At 34.3% G+C, this 24,722-nt stretch overlaps 1 long non-coding RNA gene across 1 annotated transcript; it reads left to right on the forward strand.

The window, feature by feature from the left end:
• The first annotated feature begins 1,976 nt into the window (after positions 1-1,976).
• LOC145694253 (uncharacterized) lies at positions 1,977-13,028 on the forward strand. Its single transcript, XR_014132981.1, has 3 exons — positions 1,977-2,085; positions 11,554-11,699; positions 12,680-13,028. It is a non-coding gene; the product is annotated as an uncharacterized LOC145694253 (long non-coding RNA).
• Positions 13,029-24,722: the final 11,694 nt, after the last annotated feature.

The raw sequence follows: 24,722 nt of genomic DNA on the forward strand, positions 1-24,722 counted from the left end.
AATATTTTTTCAATCAAAAGAAAATATTTTCCTTGGTTTCCAAAAGGTTTTCCTTCTCTGGAGATTTCCATCCTGGTTCCCCCAATGTATTCCGAACATTTCCCGAAAATATTTTCCCAAAAATGTTTGTAAAACATTTCAGAAATTACCGGGAGTACATTTTGAGAATGCTTGCCGGAAAGTAAATCCAGGAAAATATTCACAAAATATATTAGAAATATTGTTTTGGATCTAATTTAATATGTTTTCACTGTTGAAAAGGGAAATATTTTTGAAATGATACTAAAAATGTTCTCCATATGTGATACGGAAAACAATGAAACGAAATATAATCCACATATTTAAAAAATGTTTTCTAATACGTTATTTGCAACATTTTCTATTTTTACGTGAAAACTTATTAAATATATATTATAAAAACATTTAGAATATTTTAAAAATAAATTATTTCATAATATAAGAAATATTTTTTAGTAATGTTTTAAAAAGGTTTACTTAATTTTTACAAAAATATTTTGGTAATCTTCTCCTATAACTTAAATGAAATATTTTCGTATGATATTTTAGTATTATTTCCAGAATATTTTATCAAATTTTGAATATAAAATTTAAAACAGATAAAAGGAAACATTAAAAATGAATAGAAAAATGATTTCCATTCTTTTTTGGAAAATATTTTGTGTCTTTAGTGAACAACATTTTCTGATATAGGTCTATTATAGAAACATTTTTACATTGTTTCCAGAATATACTCTTCCGTTACTGGAGAAAACACATTCCTTGTTAGATCTGAGAAGTATCCCAAATATTTGCCGGAAATATTTTTTAAAATGTGTTTGGAGAACATTTAATGAAGTACAAGAAGCAGTGGCGTTAAATAAGCTTTCCGGGCTTAAGCCCCACCGAAATTTGTTTTACTATATTAACGTAAATGAAATATCCTGCACAATTTTCACATTTCCAGGAATAAAGTTAGCAAAAATTCCCTCCACGAAACAAAATCGTAAATACGCCACTGACAGGATGTGCATTTTTAGAACGTTAGTAGGAAAATAACGTAAGGAAAATTTTCACAAATTGTAATAGAAATATTGTGTTGAATGTAATGTAATATGTTTTCAATGTTGAGAGCAGTGGTAAAAGTGGATCTGAAAAGGTGGGGGGACGGTAGGTAGCGAATGACGTCACGCCGTTGCCCCTGACTATCTTTGACCATTGTATTTTTTTTTAGGAACTGGGAAGACGCCGTACAAATTTTTTCCAGGTGGGGGCGGCGTCCCCCGAAATTTTTACCCCTAGTTGAGAGAGAAAATGTTTTCGAAGTAACACTAAAAATGTTTTACATAGGGTCTACATGATAAAGAAAACAGAATAGGCCTGTGAACACAATAAAATGTTTTCCAACATGTCATATGCAATCTTTTCTATTCTTACAAGAAAACATATGAAATATAATTTTTAAAATATTTCGAATATTTTAAAAATAAATTCGTTCGTAATATGAGAAATATTTTTAAAACGCCTATTAATTTTGTATGGAAATGTTTTTGTTACCTTGTCCTGTAACTTAAATGAAATATTCTCATGCAATATTTTAGAATTATTTCCAGAATATTTTATCGAATGTTGAATAAATTCTCTCACAAGAGTATTGTAGTAGCATTATTACCAATCACTAGCAGCATCAAATAAATATATTTGTTAAAAATTTGAAATTTATAATATCTTGTGTGACAAGCCATTTATTTGAGATTGCAAAATAGCATCGCTACATCAACCGTCATTTGTTTATCACAAGTACCAGCATTCCTGGCGCGATATGTTGAATTTGAATGTTGATCTGTCTCTGTCACCGTATCCCCACCTGTTCTTACTGCTTATTATCTTTATTTACAAAAATCTACGTTATTTAGCATCTTATAAGCATCTCTAAAGATTCATTTCAATTCCTTATCTTTTTCCTTTGATCATAAAGTCTATAATTGCCCCGAGAGCGATCTTCGCTAAGGCAAGTTGCAACCACAGAAGAAGAAGAAGAAGCTGTCTCTGTGAAGTTGTGACAACAAGAACTTAAAAGAAAAGTCGGTAAGTAGAACGATTAGATAAAATAATTTAGCTTTATTGTTTGTAAAAGTTATGACAAATGGTAATAGTTAAGAACAGCTACTTCTCATCTCCCGTGCACGAGGATACATCTTACTGTTGCACTACCTAAACACCCTAAGTACAAGGGCAAGAACTCAGTCTATTACCTACTTTTTAACATCCTAGATAGTCAATGAATAATTCCAGAAAGTATGGCGTTTCTCGTCCTTCCCTAAATGGGAAGTACGGCTGCTTAACTATAACCTCACAAATTTATGTTTACAAATTAATAAAGGTCGTGGGAGACTAGATTTCTACTTTTTATGTTTATACATAAAATACCGTGCAGGTTTCTTTTGGGTCACCATTAGAAATAATTGCTGAAAAATTGATTATTTTTATAATTTTCTTTGGATATAGTATACGTAAAGCCGCGTCAGTTCCCGAAGGAGCTGGACGCTCATACTTTTAGGGATTATTCATTGAGTATCTACGAACTTACCAAGGGGGCAACAAAGCGACTTTGATTTACTTATCGACTGACACGAAAATAAAACAGAACGTACCTGTACTTCATATCTGCATGTGTAGTGCCCTTGTACTTTATCTATGACTATGTGTGTGTGAGGGGGGGGGGAATTTAACGCATATCGCATGTCTTGTGCACATGGATACTTCTTACTATTGCACTACGTAGACAATTTATGGTATTTCATGTAGAAGTGCTAATAGAACACAGAAGAAACGCAGATCACGACGTTCTCATGTATACTATTACCGGGAGCGTCAGAAGTAATTTTCGAAAAATTACAGTTATTATTTTATGATTTGCGTATATATATACGGGGCCGGATGTATGACGTAAAAACTACAGTGCAAAAAATACAAATCAGCCTGTACTACGTGGCCACTAAAAAGCACCAATAGGCAGGGCTCTTCCAATTTATCTGTAATGTAGACAGAAATCGACGTGCCCTGCGGGGCTCTAACCCGCTTTCTCTTGCTAACGCTCGCTCGGCAATACTATGTGAATTAAATATTTTACTTTGGTACAGAAAAAAAATCTATTAACCTATATGGGGACCTGTGTTCTAGAACCTTCCCGCACCAATACTATCTGAATCAGAGCAGGGTGAAGGTGGAGGATAGCAGGAGCAAGTGGATGCTTTCCAAAGGGAAAAGATGTGGGCAAGTGTACTTTGGGCAAGGCAGTGGCAATAACCAATTCATCTGAACCTGTTCCTGCACTTAGTTACAGTTCCCAAGAAGGAAAGACAGAAAACAACGTGCACTGCCGGGGCTCTAGCCCGCCTTCACTCGCTAACGCTCGCTCGGATATTTGTACTTTATAATGTTACTGCCTTGCCCAAAGTAAAGAGTTACCAGGTGTATATTACCATTTTAATGACAGTTTTACTTGTGGCGTGTTTCTTTCAGAAGTAATGTTCCGGGTGCATTGCTAATACTATTCTAGTTATTATTATAAACGTATTGTTTTGGATGCTCCGGGGGGGGGAACTGCCCTCCCAAAAACAGGTCTGGAAGAAACACTGCTCGGAATACTTAGTGAGATATAATTCTTTCACCACTTTCTTGTGTATTCAATAGTTTTCGCCAAGCGAAGTATAAATTTTTCACTTGGCATAGATAAAATTCAAGGGGACCGTCAGAATTAATTGTCGAAAAGTTACAATTCTTTTACGATTTGCGTATTTATACTGAGTCCTGATGTGTGGATAAGAAGTACAGTGCAAAAAATAGAAATCAATCTCTGTTAGGGGGCTACTAAAAAGCACGAATGCCATCTAACCGAGTCATGGAGGGTGAAGGTGGGGGCCCAAGGGGGTGCTTCCGAAGGGAGCAGGCCCGTACTCTTCTATTTTGATGACGGGATAATGGCGCGTATATTACCATTTTAATGACGAATTCACGATTTTTTTTTAGGGGAGAGGAGCTTGGCTAACTTTGTTCCTGGAGATGAGAAAATTCTGCAAGATGATTTATTTACTTTAACATCGTAAGTACAATTTCAATGGGCTTAAACCTAGAAGCCCCCCCCTTAAATACACCACTGGGCTATAATAATTGTGGGGTTCACTCGAGCAGACGTTTACACCGAGAACAAAATTTATAGGTAAAATATGAAATATTTTTCGTGAAGGAATAAGAGTGTGAATGTAAGTTATTTCTGTCATTGGACAGCTTATTGAAATGGATTTTGAATGCAAATAGAGTAGAAGTAAGCGGCGGGAATTTCCGGTTCATACGTCAGTTGTGAACATCTGCGATGGCCGTAATGTGATTTTTTTTTTAAGAATTGTGTAATAGAGAGAGAAGGATTATAAAGTTTCTGCAGAGTCATGGTATGGTGAAGCGCGTAAAATCAACTGCGGAAAGTGTGGAAAAGATGTATTCACAAGGAAAAATTCAGAACAGAGGCATAGCCCTACATACACTATTTTCAGTCGTAAAGGTGAGAAAGAAAGGGGGTGTAACACATGTGTATTAGCTGTGAATGGTATTTTTTAAAGCATCGAAAGTAAGTGTTTTTGACGATAAGAATAATTACAAATATTGTAAATGACCATTCTCTTTTATGCGTACCCCTACCCCCTGTCGCTGACGTGCCTGCTCCCTACGCTGTCGCTCGGGCCCCTTGCTGTGCTTCTGCCCTGACTCGGTGAAATAGGGTTCTTGTTTTTTACTGGCCACCTAGCACAAGTTGTTTCGCTTTTTCTTTTAGAGCTCCTCATTTAGTGCATAGGGGGACGCGGTTGCTTAGTGGTAGAGCGTTCACCTCCGGTGCTTGGAGTCCCTGGTTCGATGCCAGCTCGCGCCGTGTCGACTTTCTGGTGAACAAACATCGTGCTCCGTGAAGAAACCGGAAGATCCAAGAAATGCGTCAAAATTTGGTAGAACAACCTGCTCGAGTATTGCCTAATTCTGTGTGCAGGTTTACTATTGGCGTGCCGCTCGAAATATTTGTTGAAAAATTATAATTCTTTCGCTAATTTTATTATTGTCTCTTAAATGATTTGCGGCAGACGAATGTAAATATTTCACCTAGCATATATAAAATTCAAGGGGGCCATCAGACTAGATTTGCCGAAAAATTACAATTATTCTAGTATTGTATTGTATTCAGGGTTTGCCCAAGTGGGCCCAGCCCGGAAAAAACCACCGGGTTTTTTCGGGTTGGACCCACCTGGATTTTTGAGATTTTCGTTAGTATATTATTGGTGCAATTAAGGTGATCACATTTGAAGTGATTCGTATCAGATTTTGGACTTTCCTTGGGTAAATTAGGTGCTTTCACGTTAAGGTATACAACATTCAAAGTAAGGCCTTTATAAAGTTCTGAATGCACTGAATGCATTTTAAAAAGCCGTACCTTAGATTGAGATAATTATAGAACAAATTAATGTATGGAATGTGCTTATATCCTATTTGAAGTAAAATATGCAATTTTATATTTTAGAAAATACTTTCCGTGAATAGTGTGCTCGCTTACTCGGCGACGCCGAAGGACATTATCCCCCATACATCTTATGGGTTTAGGGCCATAGGTGCTGGTAGTACTAGTAAATATGTAGTGTATTAATAAAACTATTAGTATTATTTTTTATAATCTTTGATGGTAACACTGGTATTCTTCAGTAGACTTTGTTTTCCAACAACAGTTTAGTTATTTGTTGCTACTTTTCAAATGTCAAATTTAAGAATCTTAATCCTCGGAGTTTCGAAGAGTGCGTAACGCTTACTATTTCAAGTGCTGCATTCAAACTTTGTACTAGTGGAAGTTTCGATGTACAGTAAAGAAAGCTTGCATTTTCGGAAAATAATAATAAACCTTCGTCGCGAAAGAAGTGCTCGGGAAATTCCCGCAATTAAACGCACAAAGCATCGGAACTGAATACTTCAACAATAAAACTATTTGAAAAATATGAAATGAAATCTTTCAGTTTTACGTCCCACAATTATGCCTGTTAGGCTAAAGGAGACCGTGATTATGAGAAATGAATGAAATGGTGGAATGAACCAAGTGAGAGGAAACGGAAGAACCCGAGAAAACTCACGAGCACGGTGTTTATCCACCAAGAAGTCGACACGGCGCGAGCTGGAATCGAACCAGGGACCCCAAGCACCGGAGGTGAACGCTCTATCACTGAACCACCGCGTCCCTAATAAAACTGTTTATTTTACGCTGTAAGATATTTAGTTTAATTTAAGACATATTGAAACATTTACTTTATGAAGTTGAATTATACAGGGTGTTTCAAAACAACACCGACAACGTTTTTGAGATGATTCATGACACCAAGATAAGACAAAAAGTATAGACCAACCTGGGTGCACAATTGCTTCCTTTCAGACTTGTAGGCTGCCGAAAATATGAAAAGATGAATTTTAAAGGTCTATAGCGCCAAAACTATGGGACCTACCGTAGTCATGTCGAGACTTCACTTAAAAACTGAGATGTGCACTCTCCAAAAATACACGTTTCAGAATCCTGCGGTACTCACGCAACAATTTTTATAGAGTTAGCCTTGCTACTGGCATATTATTTGGAGTACTGGCCAACTACCTTTTGTTCATGTTTTCGGCAGCTTATAACTCCGAAAGGAAGCATTTGTTCACCTAGGTTGATCTATACTTTTTGTCTTACGTTGGTGTCAGGTATCACCTCCCAAAGCGGTGTCGGTGTTGTTTTGAAACACACTACATATATGTTAATTGTTTTAAATTAATTTTCTGGGAGAACGGTCTTGCAACAAGTGCTCGGGAAATTCCCGTAATTGAACGCACAAAGTATCGGAAGTGGACTTCAACAATAGAACCATTTATTTTACGCTAGAAAATATTTAATTTTATTAAAGACATTTTGAAACATTTATTTTATAAAACATGAGTTATAGATTGATTTGTTCTAAATTAAATTAATATATTTGTTTTCAATTAATATATTTGGTGTTCATATTTGGCGAATGTCAGTGAGGGTATTAGGCTGATTCGTTCTATATTTGTTCGTTCGTCTGCCTGTACCACACGTACAGCAGGGTACCACTTTCCGTCTTTTAAGTTTAAATTTTCAGGGTACAAGTACGAGACAAACTAAATTTCATGTTCAGATTTTGGCGGCATACCAACCTAAAATTTCAAAATGGCGGATATCCACGCCACAGTTTTCAGTTTTTCAAGTTGAAATTTTCAGAGTAGAAGCACAAGACACTCTAAATTAACTGTATATATTTTGGCGGCGATCCAACGTAAAATTTCAAAATGACAGTCATTTTTCAAAACAGCAGTGAATAGAAAATTGTTGCAAGTTGTGACAATCATAATCTTGAAATATAAATCACATTCTAACACTTTTACCCTAACGACATTGGAATATTTTTAAAAAAAAACTCAATTAAACCCGAAGATACCCGAAAAACCCCATATGGGTCCAGGTGTGTTGGGCTTTTTCAAAAAAGTTAGGGTTTTTCAAACCCTGATTGTATTGTATTTATTTTCACACGTTTTCATACAAATTTTTCACAACGTGAACGTATGAGTTGGACACGTCACAAGAACATTGAATGTGTACATATTTATACATTTAAATCTACATCCAATAGTAAAATAGCGTCAATTTAAGTAAAAGAGGTACAATTTTTCATTATTCTAATTTACATACAACGATATAAAACAATATAACAGTTAATAAAGCATTACATTATACATATGCAAAAATATATATACACTTTAATCCTTATTTACTACAGACATTTTTAATATAAGTGATTATAGATTTGCGAGATATTCTCCTACAGAATAGAAGCAGTGGTCGAATAGTTAGTACTTGATTGCTTTATTGAAGCCGGATGTTTTGTTTTTTAAAGTGGAAGGAAGCTTGTTATAAATATTCACTGCCATAGGAAATGTACTATTCTTATGCACTTTTAAACGTGAAGACTACATTAAGATCCGACGCTTGTTTTGTATTATGCATATGAATATCTGAGTTCAAACAGAAATTGCTTGTTATACCTATCTATATATCTTTTTTACAAATTTTAGAAGTTCATATATATATAAAGATGGAAGAGATAAGATTTCAAGAAATTTAAATAGATGTTAAAAAAAAGTTCGAGAAGAACTACAGTGCCAAGAATAAAAAACAACCAAAAGTCATACTAGTAGTGCTTCTCTTGTAAATATAAAATACAGCTTCTGTACAATGTGTAGGAATACGGCGCCGGTGGAAAATAGTATCTTATACAGTTGTCTTTCATATGCACTTACGTATTTTATCCATCGTAAAGCATTTATAATTATTTTACACTTGTAACGCTTCACTTATAAACCTAAAATACATGTATATTACTTTGAATTTAATTCTATCGCCTGCAGAAATTTATGTTTTATAAATGGTCTTTTCATGCATAGTTTTGAATTTTACCTGCATATCTTCCAAAATGTGGTGCGCCGAAAGTAATCCAGCACCTAAAATTTAAAGTTCTGAGTGACGACTGACTGATCCTCGCACAAGACAAGCCGATTAATTTAAAAACTTGAAATTTCGACAGTACATAGGATTTGTGACGTATGGTACCACTAAGGAAGATTTTTTGGAAATTCTACGTGAAAGGGGCGGGAAGTACTTTAATAAAGTGGCTATATCTCTGAATGTCTTAGGCTTAGATGCTTGAAGTTTTATTTGGACTTCTCATTTAAAATAATTTGATACGTTTTTAAGGGTTTTTTGATATTTTATTAAAAATGGGAAGATAAGAGGGGAAAATGAAAAACAGGGGATGGGTTTGCAATTATTATAATCAAATGTCGATATCCCGGAAGATTTGAAGGTTAGGAACATGGAGTTTGGAATTCGGACTCATCATTTAACATAATTAGACACGTATTTCAGTTTTTAATTATTATTATTATTTTGACACAACTTAGAATGGAAGAAATAGGGCGGATACGCGGAAAGGGGTGAAAAGCATTTTAATAAGATGGCCACATCTCCGAATCCCTTAAGCTTAGAAACTTGATGCTTTGTATTTAGGCTCCTCATTCAAAATAATTTGCACGTGTTTCACTGATTTTTGATATTTTAGTAAAAATTTGAAGAAAAGAGGGGCAAAGGAAAAAAAGTTTTGGTTTGAAGGTTAGAAACATGAACTTCTAATTTAAAATAATTAGATAAATAATTAAGCTTACTTATTTAAATATATGTCCTAGAAGGGAAGAAGAAGGGTGCTGACGGCGATGGAGGGAGAATGGAGGTGGTAAAAATTATGAAATGAAATGAAAATGAAATCTTTCAGTTTAACGTCCCACGATTATGTCTATAAGGCTAAGGGAGATTGGTGGTAAAAGTTAGTAGACACGTGTCCGAGAGTTTTTGAAAATTCCGTATATTAGAGTCAAAGAGGCTCAATTGTTGGTCTGACAGTGAAGCGAGTACGTTTAGAACTAGTTGAAACGTTTAGAAAGTACGTAGTTCATCTCTGCTGCATGGGGTCCTTGGTTCGATCCCAGCTAGCGCCAAGCGGGCTTTGTGGTAGACAAACCGTGTGCATGTGTTTTCTCGGGGCTGTCCCGTTTCCTCCCACTTACTTTATTCCACTATTTCATTCATTTCTCATCATCAGCGTCTTCTCACCCTGGATGCATAAACGTGGGACGTTAAACTAAATGTTTCATTTCATCTTAATTTCCATGTACAAGTACCTGCTTCTTGAGTTATACATAATATTTTCAATCTGCGAACAATGCTAAACTAGTGTATTAATATAGGTTGCTGACGTTATAGTGCCTACAATTCTCCGCAGAATTTGATATTTATGAATTCTGATAGAACAACTTCGTGTAGGCTTTGCTTTGGAAGTAATTTGGAAATACGTGACTTGTTAAACAATGCATGCTGGAAAGTATCTCTCATCCATGTTCGCGAATAGTTTGTTTTCTCCATTACTACTCCCTGAATACAGCGTGGGTGTAAAGTCAGTTCTTATTTGTAACAATGAATATTTCTAAAACTAAACAAACTATCACAGTTTTATTTTCATCGAATACATTATTAGAGTGCACCATTTGGTTATCAAGTTACATTTCAACGTATGCACCCGCATTTTCCACAACTTCTAAAATGTTAACAGTATCACACGCCAGCTAAGCTGGTGCTAGTTTCTAGGATAATCTAGATTAAAAATATGTATTGACTTTACAACCACCGTGTATATTCTGAAACTGTTAAATTATTCCTCGTCTTCCTGCTATTTTTTATAGATACATTGCTTTCAATTTCTAATTTACAACGGCAGGGTTGGCTGGTTTAAACAGCTGTTTTTTTTTTCAAAAAAACCAACAGGTTTAAACCAAAAAAGAAAAAAGAACGAAAAATGCTTTAAATCGTGTGAACTTCATGGTAACGTCTCCACATATCACACCATCTGCATTACGTTTATCTACTTCTCACCTTTTAATCAAGGGGTCCCGTGTTCAATTCTCGGTCGAACCACAACCCATCTTTCAAGTGTAAACCAAGTAGCGATTCGAGGTGTCCCTTTAAGCGAAAGTCTTCTCCGTGATAACTTTGATATTTAATAAGGATAAGCCTAAACATACGAAACGAAACCAAATTGTATATTTCTACTTGCCTGAATGCCTGTTCTTTTATAAATAAGCCAAGGTTGCTTAAATATATTGATAGAAATTGGCAAAATATATCAACTGCCTACGTAGCTTCCAACATCAGCTTGGATTCGACTTTGTTTTAATTTTGTTGAATGTTATCTACATAAGAAATTTGTCATTTAATATGATACGTTGACCTTAAAATTTTACATACAAATACATTTAAACTAATAATAGGATTTTCCCAATGGCTAAGGCGGAAGTTTCACGATTTATATCTAATTCTGTAATGTTTTTACTTCTATAACTACTTATCTTTTTGTCCTTCTGAAATGACTCTTGAGAATTATATGAACAACTAGGCCTATGTAAAGATCAGTATAACGTATTTATCAGGAGTCCTTCGTGAGTGAGTCGACAATCTCACGTCTGACCAATTAGTCCCGGTTTCGTGTCGAAATGGACAATTTCTCTTGGATGTAAGCCGAGAAGCGGTTTTGATTCCCTTTCAGCATAATAACACCAAGACGAAACAAATTAATTTCTGTCCATATTTAATACAAATACATAGAGTAAATTATTTAAACAAAAAACTGTTTTTTTCAATAAAAACCATGGTTTTTGCCAACCCTGTACAACTGCTTGAAAATTAGTATGCAACTTTTCTTTTATTGGAAAAATAAAACGTCAGTGCAAATATTAATTTTTGAGGATGCGCCAATTGCAACTGACTCTGTGACACTGTCGTCTAAAATCAATGTAATTTGTTTAAGGGCATCAATTGTATGCTCTAAATTTCCATTACTATTACTTGAGTGCTTAATGTGTATTTCATTACAGGTCTAAGAAATGAAAAACTGGGAGGTCACAGCTTAGAAGCCATCACAAGAAACATCATGAAAAAGACAAGTGCAATAGCTGAGCAATTTAGTTGGCACGGTGCAAAAGGAAAGAGCTTTCCTCGTTAATCACCAACGCAATAATAGGTAAGAAACTCTCCCTACTGTTCTTTAATCTCATTTTCAGAGTGGAAAAGAATATAGAAGTTGTCATTTGAAGAGGGATACACTATGTTTAAAATATTGTTTAAAAAAAAGGAAAACATTCTGGTGCCCTTTTTATTTTCTTCGCTTTAAATAGGCCCTACTTACTATTGTGCCATGAATACTTCTCAGAATCATCTTCCTGTAAACTTTATTTCCCAAAAGCATATACTGCAACCGCTGTTATAACATTTAAAAGGCTTTGGAAATCCTTAATTTAGCAAAATGTGCAATTTTCCTGTCCTCAAGTGACACGTTACATTTAAGTGTCCGTAGAAGAGAGAGCTGAATATGTATAAAATATAGTTCATCCTTTTACTGAATTGTTCTGTCATGTTGGTAGTTTTCTTGAGCATTTCACGATTAATTCGTACATTATCAAAATTATTCATTTGTATAAGGCAAAGTAATATGCATGGCCTGCTCCGTGGCAAAGAAATCGAGCAAGGTAGCGGTCATCAAAGCCTTAGTAACCATCTCGGCATTCATCTTGTGCGACTGTGGGAAAAAGAATGATCGGGCCCAGATTTGAGATCGGAGCCTTCGGAATGAGACGCTAGTTTTTCATCAACTCAAATGCTGCCACATGTTTTCAAATTATTATTATTTTTAATATTAGGTTTAATATTTATAAGATGCTATACTTTTTAAAAATAAAAGTGCGACCGCTTCAACATGTTACAACGTCCGTAATTAAGCTACAGTCTGAGGTATGTCACTTTCAGCTTTAGCTGTTGTCTTCCTTGCCCTTTACATTTTCTTCAGGATGTTACTTTTGTAACACATTATTGTCTTCACAAGCTGCTGTAGGTCCTACACAAACATTTTAAATATTTTTGTAAGTTTAAAATGTAATAATTGATCTCTAATCATTCCCTGCTGTTATTATGTTATTAAACACTGCCTATTATTTTTATTTTCAGAAACTGCAACACGAGAGAAACGTAACTAACGATGAGATCGCGTAGATTATTGGGATTTAGCTTCAACATGCCATGCAGAGACGAACAAGAAAATCAGTTAAGAATTCAGCTGCAGTTCCACAGAACTTGAACTGACAATTCGCAGCGTCGAAATTAGAGTTAGTTGTGGTAATCAAAAGTGAGATTATACAGAAGCAAATAAGTATTAGCGTGTCAGTGACATAATTTTCTAGAACAAGTTTATCAAGTTAAAATGTGAATTTCTGATATTTGAGAAGATTGTTCTTAATGTATAGAAACAAATAATACGAGCAGCATGAAGATTCTGCTGAAGAGAATTTAAATAAATAAAGCCACAATAGTGTACATTTATATTTTTATTTAACTACTTACCGATATATATATATATTTATTATAGTGGACAGTGTAAATTATAACTACATAATGTTAGCTTGCTCTCATAATTTTAATTTTTTCCCCCTCAAAATCTTATTTATGCACAGAAGGTTTCTGGGTGTTCCACTGCTACTACTGGTATGTGGCCACGCCGTATATGTATGTTGGGGTGTCTTATGTCATATTGCGAGGTTCAGACTGCAAATTAGTCTTCACAATCATCGCGTGCCAGTTTTCAAAGCGGCTATATTGGATTTATTATTTTTAAGATAGGAAAAGGATTGCCAACAATTGTTTCTCGAATTGGATGTCTAAACATCATTTTTTTTTAATGGATCCAATACAGCCGCTTTCAAAACTGGCAGGCGACGATTGTGAACACACTGATATCCAGTTTGAATCTCGTAAGTCACATAAGACACCCCACCATATATGCACGGCGTGGCCACATACCAGTAGCACCAGTGGAACACCCAGAAACCATTTGTGTAAATAAGATTTTGAGTTAAAAAAATTCTTAAAATTATGAGAACAAGCTAACATTATGTAGTTACAATTTACACTGATTATTATTATTATTATTATTTTTTGTCTGAGTCTGTGGGCCGCAATGGTTTCTCGTCATGAAGACAGAGTGAGGCAAAGGCGTCTAAGCAGGTAAAATTGGACAGAAGAATATTATGTTTTCTTCCAGCTGCTATGTCACAGTTTGGCCGCCTTGTTTTCAACCCGCTATTTGTTCCCAGCAACAAGCCATTAGATATATATAGAGTGACGCAAAAGGCCGGATCTCACAGGCCAACTCGGTTACTATTGCAGATATGAAAACAAGGTAAGATATGTAAGGATATTTTTAAATTCCAGCAACACTTTTGTTTTTGTACTAGTGTACCGCTCAATAAAGAAAATGCGTTACCATACATCATGTTGGGCTACACGAATAAAAGAATGTGTGGTTTAAAGTTAGCTACACCGAGAAGAATTGAAAGAAGACACAGTGAAGGATAAACATGCAAATGCAATATCTACGCCAGTGGCGTAGCAACCACGGTGTTGGGGGGGGGGGTCGAGCAGATACAAAGGAAGCGAAATTGGGTCTTGCACTATATTTTTCATTGTGTCTTTCCGTTCCCTTTGGTCCAAATAATTTCAAACCACACTTTCTTTCATTCAGTGTTATCCAACAGTGGCAGCGTTGTACTTCTCGTTACTATTGGGCGATATACTAATATAAATACAAAACTTGCTGCATTTTAAAAATTTCCTTCTATATCTTACCTTGTTTCCGTATCTGCAATAGTAACCGAGTTGGCCTATGGGCTTCGGGTTCTATCATGTACAGAAAATATTCCCTAAATATTTTGTCATGTACAGAAAATATTCCCTAAATATTTTGTCATGCACAGAAACTATTCTCTAAATATTTTCTGAGATGTACAAAAAATATTCACTAAATATATTTTGGCATATGTAGGAAAATATTGTCTGTGTTACTGGTAAATAATTTTAAAATATTCCATGAGAAACATTTTAAAAACCATTCCGTTAACATTGTATAAAACGTTTCAAATACATTTTCAGTAATGTTTGGAAATCGTACAGGGAATATTTTTTGGAAAACTTCTCTAACGGCGTATAAAATATTTCTAAAACGTTTTTGAGTATATTCAGAGAATGTTTACAGTATTATGTGGAAAATGTTTTCAACAACATATGGAATATATTTCCTTAAGGGAAGTAGGATACATTTTCTGAAGGAAAATGATGGCACGTTTTAGAAACGTTTTGAAAATATTTCATTGCTGTGTGGGATATGTCTTTATTAATTAATGTTGTTCATTTTCATTGTGCTACGGTACTTGGTATTACTAGTGGGTGGTATTTCGATCTTGAATGGGTTGAGAATACCAGTTTTAAACTATTCTGTTTAACCCTGCTGTAGTCGCGCCCATTTTATGACATGAGTAGTCGCTGCGGACTGGCATTCCGCAGGTATATTAAAGTTTTTAATTGCATACTAAATAAACGATATTACAAAAATCGCAAAGAATATTAACTATTTTATTGAAAAAATATTCACTTTCACGAAAACACTTGTTATAAAACTATTATTATTTCATCACTTGATTTAGTGATTGTATTTATCGCTAGCGTATTTCTGTTTATTTAATTTTCTTGTAGTAAATCGTTGCTTTCGAATGAGTTACAAAACATGTTTTACGTGATAAAATTTAATTAAAATCACAATTGTTTAGCATTATTGTAACTCAGAGCTTATACAATATAAAAGAGATAGTATGCATATTGTTGTATTATAGTGTCATTCGCAAAAATAATAATAATAAAAAATCATTTTCCGTCAACACTGATTTTTTTTTTTTTATGAAGGCCTTTCAATACAAGCTACGCATGTTCTAGATACAATTACATTCTGTAATATTTTCCCAATCACTTAGTTTTCCCACGAAGAGAAATCGAAATCTGGATAGAGACATAGTGAGTCTGAAAATTTCTACGCCCGTACCATCCGTTCGCCACAGGTCATCAGCGTTAAGCCTACTACATTTCAAAACGCCTGCTAAATATATCAGGCCAATGAGGGCCTGAATTTCAGCAACATCTGTTTCTTTTGCATCTCGGTCACTCGTATAGTTTTGTCTTACAAGTGCAATTTTTTGTTTGTATTTTCTACAATAGCGTTTATTTCTTCCGGAAAAAAATATTTCCAAATTTGGAGTGATTCTTTCAAATCCTTCGTGACTTGTTTTACACCAGGTAAATGCGTCACTATGTTCACTGATCTTGTTCTTACGATTTTCGGGGGTACATGCACACTCCACTTTGTCTTCTGATCTTTACCCAGATAAAATGGACTAGCTTGCTATGTGGCACTTCCTCTTCATCAGATATTTCCTGTTCGGTGTCCGTGTCCATGATTTCAGTAGTCAAATTGTCGTCTTCGCTCTCATCTTCATTATCTTCATACACGGTATCATTTCCATCGACTGAGCACTCATCCAACAAACGCTGGATACGCCTTTTCTCTTCGTCATATTCATATTTATTTCTCAATGAGCTTTCCCACATCTTTCTGGTCACCACTATATTTAGCTAACGTTAATGGTCGCTGCGGACTCACGCTCCGCATTAGCTAATATCTCCAATACTAGTGCACGCTTCGAAGTGCAACTCTGTACTGATAAGCAGAAGCCGATTGTTAGGAGGTATGAAAAACAGGAAGGGGGAGAGATGATTTGCGCGGGAGAAAAATTCAACCATTGTTGACTGCGGACTGAGAGTCCGCAAGCGACCACTGCAGGGTTAAGAAGCAGGTCTGTACACAGAAGGGAACCGGGTTGTTCTTAGTTTTACCTCAGTTTTACCTACTATTTTCAATATTTAAAATTTCTCATTCTACAGCATAAGTTAAAAAAAAGGGGAAAAGGATTAGGGTAAATAGGTCTTGCCCTAATTGAAAGAACCATGCAAACGTTCCAGTGAAAAATCGAACATATGGAAAATTTTGTCGGTGATTTCTGTGGATGCGTTCATTTTAGTTTCTTTCTTTTCTTTTTCTTCTTTGATTTATTTTAGATCTCTAGTTGTCTACAGATTAGGTCGGGATAATAAATGTGGTAGCCAAGGCGAAGATATTAATATTCTCCGACTCCCCAGTCAGGATGTTTGGCCGCACGAATGGATCCCAGGATCTCCTGAGAATCAAGCGATTGACGGTCTATTTGAGTTTTAGTTATTCAGTTAATATTAAACTACACACTTTTCTGAATGTAGGCCTACTTGTTTATACAATTTAAATATATTTATGAAAAGAGGTATTACGTTGATTTTATTTTGCAATAAAAAAGAAGCTTGTTTCCAAAAGATACTATATCCATTTTTTTCAGAATTTGAAATTGTGTTGGGAACAGAAAGATTAGTGGTACTTCTGCATAAATATGATGATAATTTGTGTCAGAACGCTCTGAAACCATGTTAAAAACGGACTTTAGAAACACATTTGTTCCAATATGTACTATATCCAGCAATTGCATTTTTCAAAACATACTATATCCTTTCTTCATTCCATAATGTACTGTATCCTGTATTGTCTTAATACCCATGTCTTCCTTTTCATCTCAAAATGTACTATATCCAACTAAAACAGCCAAACAGCTCTTTTAGGCTCCTTTTTAAGTATTCTGAGTAGGAAATGTGACAGTATTTCATTTGTAAATAGTACTGTAAGGATTCATGCTTTCATTTGACAATGTTGCATTTAGTAAGGTCCTTACAACACGCAGTAAACATTATTGTTAGTATTTATGGTTGATTTCACTCCTATTGCTAGCAGTGCTCGCTTTGAACTAGTTTTGCACGTTAGTTTAATTCAAACATTACACTTTTCGAGTTGTTTCTGTCATATGTTTGTTGTTTGAAGCTAGTTTAATAATTATCATAATGTTCCCTTGTAGGAAGAAAGTTCTCCGCCAGTTAGCGCGTGCGTCGCTCCTGGGTTTCTACGCTTGCACTTGAAATGAATGCTTTCATACAATCTGCCTTTTGTTGTACTTGCAAGCGATGCTTTAGACCCTTCGCAGAGAGTTACAGCATCTCTGTCCGTTCATTAGCTATTGACTTGACTTGTAAAACGCTTGCGTCAAGCTTGAATGGAACATTGAATGCAAGGTTGATCCCATGTAACTTCACTACTGGATTCCAGTTTGCGGTATGCTTGCACGTTTTCCAATCAAGCTGGATGGAGGCTTGACCGAATTGCAATTCAAGCTTATAACAAGCGGTTTGCAAGTTATCTTTGCTACTAGGGTTATCGAGTGAAGAAGAAGAATATAGTGATCAAGACGAGTGGGACTATTGTGCTGAAACACCACCAGAACATTCATGGAAACGACACAAATAGATTGTGAACTTATATGCATTTATCTCGTGAAATAAAAAGTAATGTCAGTGTATGGTTTTAGTGTACTATTTAGTAAGAAAGTATTTTAAAAATATAATATTGCATTACCCTCTTCCATAATTTTAGTTCCAAGATACTATATTCATTCTATTTAGAACCAAAACATACTATGTCAATTCTACTTATTGCCAAAACCTACTATATCCACATATAAACCCAAATGTACTATATCCATACTTTTTAAAATTTAAAATATTTTATTAAAAATTACTAAGTACATGTAGGCACCGAATTATGTATAAGTAAAATAAATTATAAAATATTTTACCTAAATGAAATTGAATCACTATTCTACAGCAAAATTTAATGATCATAATAGTTTTTTCTGTTTCGTGAAGAAAATCCCAAGTATGATATAGTACATTTTGGAAACAAGCTCCTCTTTAAATCAGGGATAATAAATGTAGTAACCTATAAAATCACACATTTTACAAGCTCCTAATTTCTTTCTTTCGTTTCTTTTCAAAGGAAAGTTGTATTGTGAAAAATATTATATAGACGCAAACTTATCATCATCCCAAATTCTGCTCTAAAATTTCAAGATGTACATTATTATTATTATTATTATTATTATTATTATTATTATTATTATTATTATTATTATTATTATTATTATTATTATTATGATTGTAAGATTTTTTTATTATGAGAAAGAAAAAGATTACTTTCTCAGAATATATTTTTTCTCAAATATTTAAAACCAACGTTTTCTAAAAATAAAAAACAGAGAGAGAGAGAGAGAGAAAGAAATGAAATAAATGTGAAGTGGGCAAGAGTACTCCGCTAGTATGAATGAAATTACATTTCTCAAAATTGAAAGTAGCATTTCTATGTATACCAAGTGTACTCTTTTCCTCAACTTCCCTTTACTAAATTCAATTCCCCTTACTTTTGAGAAACAACATTCAGTCAATATTGTTCCCAATTTTGAGTACTAAATTATTTTCGTTTCTTAAGAAATTGAACATCAATGTATTGGTAGAGGTCCTAAAAGGAGATCGAAAAAAGAAATAACGTAGTTAACATTCAGCACGAATCCAACCTAAAGTTCCAAGCGATTTATTCGTCATTTGCCTTAATTTACATTTTGCCTAACACTTTATCAGCTGTCAATCACAGAAAAAAATCACAACCAAGATTTTAGTTGAAATGCCAATCCCATTTGACCTAAGTCTATTACGCCTAACGTGATCTCAAGAAGGAAACACTCCGTATATAGAAGATCTGGCAGTGTTTCCATATTCATACCTAAATGAGTGACGGAACCTTACATAAAAATACCACATATATTTCAAATAACTATACCCTAAAATATTTCAAATATACAAAAAATAAATTAGAGTACATCAATCAAACTACGATTCACATTAAATATTAAGTTTGCTAAAAAAAAGAAAAAAAAAAGAATACTCATTTCAAATAACTATAACAAGAGATATTTCAAATATACAATATTGTAACTATACGGTGTAAATACACATACACAGTCATATAACAGCAGACATAGCAGTAGTTAGCCTTTGTCAAAAACATAACATCACAAATTTATGATATATTACATTCACTTCTACGCGGTGAACGCTTCTGAATCACACATATACACACAATAGGATATAATATCTATATAAGTGGCCCTGCATGGCGTAGTCGCTAACGCTGTCGTCTTTGATGCGAGCGATCAAGGGTTCGATTCCCAGTAGGGACACTCCATCGAAAAAGCGTAAAAACAGCTTTTTCAGGCCTGTAATCCTAAGCGAGTTTTTTCTGGGTTTCCCCCGTTCACACCAGGCAAATGTCTGTATGGTACCAACCATAATGGTCCCATTCCGCTTCCTTCCTTCCTCATTCCTGTCTTCGCTTTCATCGGATAGTGTGCTCGCCGAGGGACGCCATCCCTCATACACGTAACGGGCTAAATGGCCTTAGATGCCGAAAGCCCAGAAATCTAATTCCTATAACGTCTATATAAGAAAATAAAGAAATTTCCGCGTTTCGTAATTTGTCTTTCAACCCATTGACCCTGTCATTCAACCTTTTCCACTTTCCTTTTTGCAGCACCCCACGATTCCCAACTTGGGAACATATTAGAGGAGATTAATTCTGAGACCCTTTGTATTAGATGCGAGCACTGCTGCATTGTGTTAAGTAAAAGGATATGGAATTGGTGGAATGGGAATATGGGAGAGTGCATTAACACAATGGAAAACGTGAGATATCATTCGTAACATAGTTATAGTATTTAATAAGTATAACTGTATTTTTTCCCAGTTGACGCCAATTTTAACTTATCTTGCATTTTGAGACATCAACATTGCACATTTCTCTCTTTCATTTTCCACTCCAAAACTATTGAAGGAACGGCTGCAAAATTTAGCTCAGACTATAACAGGAGACTTCTTAATTGTCGTCAGTGTCCAAAGTTGCTGACATACACAAGTTAGATGAGTTAAAGTGGTAAAAGGAAAATAATACAAGGTTTACTCAACAATATATATTCTTATTTCAATGAGTGAACAATGATAAACCAAGAAAGTAAATTAAAATACTTGTACGTTTTGCTCATATTTCTGGTCGCGGTTATGCCCAAATTATGTTTTTTCACCATTTTAGCGAAACCATTGAACCTAGAACAACGAAATTTTACACAAGCTGTACCTAAACACCATCCATGAGAGTACATGTAGACATTTCATTTTATTTCTAATTTTCAAAAAAAAATCATCTGCTCTTGCACTATGTTTAGTGACTGGAGAAGATGATATAGGAATGCAGGAGAATGCACCGACACAAAGGTAAACTTGAGATATTAATTGTAACCTAGGTATTTCATAAGCAACATTTTAAATTGTAGAGTTGGCGCCAATTTTAACGTATTCTGAAAACCTGTGAAACTGCTCTAGAAGGTGGAGACAAAGAGTGTGGGAAACAAGATATTTGTTGTAACCTTGGTATTTGATAAGAATAATTGTAATTTTTTTTGTAACATATTTTTCGGGTTCAACATTGGACACTTTTCTTTTCTATCTTCTTTCTTTTTTTTCACTTCAAGACTAGCTATGGAAGAAATGACTGCCAAATTTAATGCTAACTGCAACAGGAAGCTTCACAATTGTCGGCAGTGCCTTGTGGCAGAGGCAAATGGTGGCCACAATAATTAAAAATGCTGCTGAATCATTATTTCTAATAAAAGACGTGATTTTGGACTGTTTTCGTAATAGTTGTTAAATTGTTAAATCAAAAAAAAAAAAAAAAAAAAAAAAGGTAAAACAAAAGGAAGAAAAGAATGTAACTAAGTAAAAATTGAGATTTAAAAGCTATTGGTTTTGTGTTAGCTACTTCGTTAGCTTTGTTGCAGGAAGAAAAGGTGTGTTGCTTCGGTGTGTGCTGGTATGACGTCAGCTATCAATCGCGTGACAAGGCGAACCTTCACGGCTGCTTCGCTGTGTGGAGGGAGGCAGTTGTGTTTGAGTTCTTTAACCAAGGTTGTCTTTCGCTATCCAGAAAAAGTCTTCCTTTAACAAGCTTGAGTGGTTCATTTAACAAAACAGATTGGAAGTTTGAAAGGAACAATTTTTACCTGGAAGTTAACTTTATTACAAAAAGTAATCTTCGATAAGAAATAGTAGTTGCTTCGTCTTGACTTACGTGACGAATTCAGTTAAATACTAGTTGACTTTTAATTCGATGGGATAACTTTCCAGAGTTTGAATGAAAAAGAAAGGAACAATAGTATGCTGTTAAAACGGAATTTTAATCGTGCTTCAAATTAAGGATTCTGGAATTTGTAATATTTAATGGATTATCATCGTTAAGTTTAATTGCTTGAAGTTGAATGCAGGACTTTCGCTATTCCTTGAATGGTGCTGGTTATTGAGTACTCAGCTGAATGGACAGGGCTAGGAGTTCGACAGTCGATTTCCCTTTTGTGTCAAAGCATTTCTGTATGTGTGGAAGTAGTAGCAGTAGAGAGCTTGACAATTTACCAAGGGCCAGGAAGCAGTAACAACGGTAAGTGAACGTAGATAGTACCTTTAGACCCCTCTTGTCTGCGTCAATTAACTGTTTGTTGTGGTTGTGTAATTTGGTTCAAATTGGTCGATTCGTTCTGATTGAATTGCTATTTCTAAATGGCAAAAAATTTCATAGATTAAAATTCAGGTTGCGTTGCAATAAATTTTTCAATTGCTGATAGGTCTTAACTGGTCCAGAGTTTCTTTTTAGTAGAGGTTTTGTAATAATTAAAAAGAGTAATACCGATTAAATATATCTTGAACCCATTTTGAATAAGCAATCAGTGCTTTTGAATGGGAAACCGATTGATAGCTGACTCAAAGGGGAAACAAATAAATATATTAGTTAACTGAGAATTGATAGTTTAGTAATTGTTTTTCTTAATCTTGTAAGAGTAGAACAATTACGTTTGAGATAATAAATTTGAAAATAAATTATTGGAAGGCAATTTGGTAATTTGTGGAAGTAATATTTGTGTAAAAATTCCTACAAGAATCAGCATTTTTGTTGAAATCAAGACTAAATTTCTATGTAAAATTTCAAATATTTTTAAAAAATTTGTTGTTTAGAACTATTGATTAATTGTTAAATGGAGACTTTATTTAGGAATTATTCTCTTTAAACTTGAAAATTATTTAAATTGTTGAAAATCCTTATTTGTTGAATATTAAAATCGTTTGAATAGTTGTCTCTTTAAAATTGAAATTTGTAATAAATTGTTAAATCGATTTAACCTGATTTTAATTGAGTTGAGCCATTTTCAAGTATTCTAGTATAACTAATGATCAGAAGGTTTGAAGAAAAATTATTAAAAATCTATTTCAGGTATTTAAAGTAGTGACCATAATTTTTGGTAAGTGGTGTTGCTCGTTATATTTTTTTTATTTAGCCTTGTGAAGCAACCCTCCGTATTCGATTTGCTTTTGGAGGCATGTTACGATTATAGATTCTTTGGCTATTTCCATTTTGCAATCGGAACAGGAGTGGATGCGTTACAAAATAGGAACTCAAACACAACTCACACCACAAAATTCACTACTTTAGCTTTTGTCTCCATTTTCAAAAATATATATATATATATATTGTTATTTAATATAATTCGGAAGGATAATTGGAAAATTTATAGTAAGATTTTGATGTTCAAAAATAAATTTCTAGGATTTTGTTGCTGTAAATTATCTCCTAAAAATCGTTGTGATTCAGTTAAATGGTATTTAGTGTGCGAATGCTTTCAAATCTAAACGGTTTGCTGTGACTCGTGATGATTCTGTTTCCCTGTTAGTTATTTGTTGTAGTGTAGTGGTAGTGTTAGATTAAGTAATTAGGAATTTTGTATTTTTTTGTATTTTATTTGTTAATGTATTGGAGAGTGTTTATCATATTTATTGCCTTAATTGAAAGCTATCATTACATTGCATTAAATAAAAATCTGATAAATTTAAAAATGACTGAGCGAGGAGATATGGTCAGAATTAATATTGATGATGAAAATGATTGTACGAATTTGATAACTTTAGACCAGACCGGGTTCCCTTCTGATAGTACTTTTAGCAGAGTTAGTATGAGTTTAACCCCTCCCCAAAATAGTTTTTTTCAGATTGCTAATGATACCGGAAATTGCTCAGCTGATTTTAATAACTCTTTGACAAGTATGGGCAGGTATAGTTTGGAGGAGCCAAATATAATTAATGTTAGTCGTGTTGTACAACCTCCGACTCCAGTAACCTTAGGGTATGAAGTGGATAGGATAGATAGAATGAATGTTCGATATAGCAATCAAGATTTTTCTCGGATTCCTAATACGAGGCAGGTCGGTTTTCAAATTTCAGAAGACATTTCAGATTTAGGAAATAGAAGCAGAGTAAATAGTAACTATGCTAGATTAACTGATTATTATAAAAGAGTCTCTACTATTAAAAATTCGACACCGATAGGGATGTATAGAACTGGGAGGCCATTGCCTCAGGATTATAATTATTTTAGTTCACCTCCAACAAATAGGATAGAGAATAAGAAACCTTCTGTTGAGTCTTCTGACCCTAGGGCTACTGCTAAATTCATTGATAAATATGCATTCCAGAAACTTTTAGAATCATTGGAAGTTAGATTAAAAGGTTTTGGAAAGATCGATGGAAAACACAGTTTAGTAATTTTCGAAATAATGAGATTTTTAGAAAAAATTGTTGAAGAAAGTTGTTACCCTGTTGCAATATTATACAGTGTGTTATTGTCAAAGAGTGAGGGTCATTTTCAATTAGAAATACAACAAGCTTTAAGTGTAAATGTTCCATGGGAAGTATTTAGGTCTAGGATAGTTGATAAATTTATAACTGACACCGTAAAGCATTCTCTAATTTCCGAAAAAATTTTTCGTAAACAGAAACTTAATGAAACAATAGATCAATTTGTAGAAGATATTTATTTTTCGACTGTTGTATTGAATTTTGGAGTTAGTGAACCTCAGTTAATTAAAATAATAATGGATGGAATGAATCCATCAATTAAATTTAAATTGTTTCCGTCTTGGATTCCGCGACATTTGTCTGAATTAAGGAAAACTTGTAATGATTATGCTAATCATTATCGAGAACATTTAGAATATATGAAAAAGGTTGGTGCTAAATCTGGTGCATCTGTTTCTGCAGTCAGTAAGGATTA

The sequence above is a fragment of the Thermobia domestica genome, chromosome 9 (genome assembly GCF_964235325.1).
Source record: "Thermobia domestica chromosome 9, izTheDome1.hap1.1, whole genome shotgun sequence".
In the NCBI taxonomy this organism is placed as follows: Eukaryota; Metazoa; Arthropoda; class Insecta; order Zygentoma; family Lepismatidae; genus Thermobia; species Thermobia domestica.